The sequence below is a fragment of the Echiichthys vipera genome (genome assembly GCF_963691815.1).
Source record: "Echiichthys vipera genome assembly, chromosome: 2".
Lineage (NCBI taxonomy): Eukaryota > Metazoa > Chordata > Actinopteri > Perciformes > Trachinidae > Echiichthys > Echiichthys vipera.
In genome coordinates this window covers 19,156,965-19,160,793 of record NC_139827.1, presented here as the reverse complement: position 1 = coordinate 19,160,793, position 3,829 = coordinate 19,156,965, and the positions used below count along the sequence as shown (strand labels likewise).

Genomic DNA, 3,829 nt, shown 5'->3' with positions numbered 1-3,829 from the left:
ATGTTGGATTCATAAACAAGAGAGAGTTTAAGTATAACTTGAATTTATTACACCTATTTTTGTAGTTAAAGGTCCCATGTTATACTCACTCATTCTAATTCAGGTTCATACCAGAAAATGTTATTATATTTAATGTTAAAAACATACATACATACTGTCTGTCTGAATATAGTACCTGTATCCACACTAGCGTCTGTCTCTTTAAGTCCCTCCCAAAAAAGCCCGGTCTGCTCTGATCGGTCAGCATTTCTGGGTCTTCTGCATCTCATCTCGGCATCAATGCATCCGGAAATTGACGATGATGGCACTTTAGCAGCACTTTTTACCTATATAATGTATAGTGTAGTTGTAAACTATAACAACCTGCCGGATACCTAATGGTTCATTTTAATTCATAGTTTCTGAATACAGGCTGTGTGTATTTCTCTGCGGATTGAGCGTTTTGATATTTTCACAATATTTAGCGCCTTGACCTGCATTTTAATCAAATCAAAAAGCGAGTATCACCCAAAACAGTGAAACTGAACTGGCATCATGCTAAAATGTAAATGTATAAACTAAATTTAATTGGTCCAAGGATCGATCCCTGTGGAACTCCAATGGTACAGTCTGCAAAAGACGAGCATGTGTTATTGATTCTTGTGTACAGTTTTCTGGAGTTTAGGTATGACCCCATCCATATTAGTGCATCAGTTGAGAAATTGAACTTTGACAGTTTAGATAAAAGAACATTATGATTGACCGTATCGAAAGCCTTTTTAAAATCAAGGAACACAGCAGCAACAATACCTCCCCTATCAAGACTGGATTTAATTTGTTCAATAAAATAGCAATTTGCCATCTCTGGGGAATGATATTTCTTAGGATTCAGTGCGAAATGGCTATTGTTTAGATGGGCTATTAATTGGTCACAAATGACTCTTTCAGTTACTTTAGAAATGACTGGAATGTTTACAACGCGCATGATTTTCCCATAGGACTTCTTTTCTCTCTGCTCATGCTTTTTTCTGTTAGACTTCTCTTTATCGATGTTGCTGCTGTCCAAGATCTCAGCAAATACTTTGGTGAGTACAAATCTATGAAAGAAATAGTATGACATTTTGAGAAATGAGTTAATAAGCATTTTTGCCAAGAGTAAGATGAAAAAATCAATACCACTTCTCATATTTCTGTCAAAAAGGTTTAAAGAGTTAATGATGTATTTCCCAAAATACTGAACTATTCCATTGATGCTTTAGGAAATGGTGGTCAAAACTAATAATATAAGACCTGATTTGTTCTAAACTCGAATGACCCTTTATTGATTGCTTCCTGAACCTTTAATACGTACAGAGAGAGAGAGATAGACTTGCAGACGTGCACATGCAGGCTTTTGACAGGGTGTAAACAGAAGCAAACTCTTCCCACAATAAGCTGCTCAGAGTCTGCCCTGGTTGCTACACAATAGACAGAAGAGACCTGAGACACAGAGTGCAGAGATTCCCAGGAAAACACTCTGCTGGAGCTCCAAACGGCGGACAATGACACACAAAGAGACAGGGCAGAATGTATCTATTCACCTGCGACAAGTGGGCCCGATCAAGCCATCACACACACTGCATGGAAAAACCGAGAAAGGAGGAAAACTTGGCTGTTTTATCTGCTGGTGAACTGGATTTATGATATCAAATTGTATCAAGTGACGTGTGTGTGTGTGTGTGTTTGTGTCTGTGTGTCTGTGTGTGTGTCTGTGTGTCTGTGTGTGTGTGTGTGTGTGTGTGTGTGTGTGTGTGTGTGTGTGTGTGTGTGTGTGTGTGTGTGTGTGTATGTGTGTGTGTGTGTGTGTGTGTGTGTGTGTGTGTGTGGGGTGTATGTGTTAGCTTGTAATAGATGTTTGTGGCCTTGCTGTGGTTCTTCTTGTTACTTATATAAGATCACGTACATAGTTGGCTGTGATGTTGCGTTGTTTCTTGTCAAGTTCTGACCTTGTACACAAAAGAAGCATTCTCCACTTTTTTATGTGGAAGTGTGTGTGTATGTGTGTGTTTGTGTATGTATGTGTGTGTGTGTGTGTGTGTGTGTGTGTGTGTGTGTGTGTGTTCGTGTGTGTGTGTGTGTTTGTGCGTGTAAGATGTGGGTCTAATAGATTATAATTGGGTCTTGATGAGTGAGGGAGATCAAACCCAACCTCTTGCCCTCTCACACACACATAACATCAATATACACAATGTGTCCAAAACTTTTCACACCCCTGTCCAGATACCTTTGTGTACCAGTACCTTTGGTCTGGGGCTGTTTTTCAGGGTTCGAACAATGTTTTTTGCCTTTTAATGGACAATTTTTTATTGATTGGTACATGGTAACATTTAGACACTTCTTGCCATTTACAGGCATGTTATTTTTCAAGCAAGAAGTTACATGTTACAAACTTCCTTTTAATAAACTGAGCATAGCTGATTAGGGGACTTGACTCTTTAGTTAAACCAGCCAGATGATCACATCTTTGCTGTCTGTTCTCAAACCATAATAAAAGTTATCTCAGGACACTTTCCATATAGAGTATGTCTAGACCACAGTCTTTGATTAACAGAGACCAAACAATTCCCCCATGAGCAAACAGCAAGTCTTTATGGCACCATAAGAAACAGCGACCTGGAAACAGTGGCAACGAAAACCTTCCTCTGGCAAGACCGTCGGACAGTCATTGCTCCATGGTGAGCGACCATCTGTCTTGACCGGTTGGCGTGAATAGAAACCCAGAGATGTGCAGCAACCACTTGTATGTCCAGCAGGATTTTAAGTTCACCTTCAGGAAGACAGGACCCTTCAGAGCTGGGATGGCACTAACGCTACACTGTCATTGACTTGTACTGCTTAATCCTAATACTCCTCGATGGACTGTAAACAAATGTTTCAGTGTAACACATCAGATCAGATCTCCTGAACTCTTCTTTAGTCTCCAAGTTTATTGGCACTCAGATTTTTCCACAACAGCAACGACAATCTAGGTGCTACTGCGATCCTCCACTTGATCAAGTCTAGTGCCCAGGTCTGAGCTCACAAGAAAGCCTGCTCCTCTTCGCACCCACCCAGATCTCAGCATCCTCTTCATCACCACCACTACTAGACTCCATCAAGGGGTATCTGCCAATTCTCATTTAACATCTTAATTATGTACATGTAAATAAATAATTGGTCTCTCCTAATCGAATACTTTTAAGTCCTGAAATGTAGCTCTTTTCTAACACGTCAAAATAATTCTTGAGTCTCTCATGATGCCCATCATAACAGCTGGAAAAGCTTATTTACATTTTGATATGTTTAGTATTCGACATCTATCTCCTAAAAAATATAAATCAAGAGTTAAAGGGATTACTTAGCCAAATCAACTGCTCCATCCATCCATCCATCTTCAACCGCTTGTCCCTATCGGGGTCGTGGGGGGGCTGGAGCGGGGTACACCCTGGAAAGGACGGCAGTCTATCGCAGGGCACACAGAGACAAACAGAGACAGACAACCATTCACACCTACGGGCAATTTAGAGTCATCAGTTAACCTTAACACGTGCATGTCTTTGGACTGTGGGAGGAAACCGGAGAACCCGGAGAAAACCCACGCAGACACGGGAAAGACCATGCAAACTCTGAACTTTGACCCAGAAACATCTCACTAATTGGGCATTTCCATATACAGAGTCAGAAAAGTCCATTCTGCACTTCCAGCACATATTAGCCTACATCAGTTTCAGTCCTAATTGATTTTATAAAGTTACAGTAACTTATATGCTATATGTGTTTCCTTCTTTGTGGCAACAGTTTGAGGAAGGCTCTGTCTTGTTCGAACATGAAG

At 40.5% G+C, this 3,829-nt stretch overlaps 1 protein-coding gene across 1 annotated transcript in view; it reads right to left on the bottom strand.

Annotated features, from left to right (window-relative positions):
• rbm47 (RNA binding motif protein 47) overlaps positions 1-3,434 on the bottom strand; it is a 39,578-nt gene extending 36,144 nt beyond the window's left edge. Inside the window, exon 1 of the mRNA XM_083931401.1 lies at positions 3,356-3,434. The gene's annotated coding sequence lies outside the window, so the exon portion shown is untranslated. The remainder of the gene's footprint in view (positions 1-3,355) is intronic.
• Between the last annotated feature and the right edge of the window lie 395 nt (positions 3,435-3,829).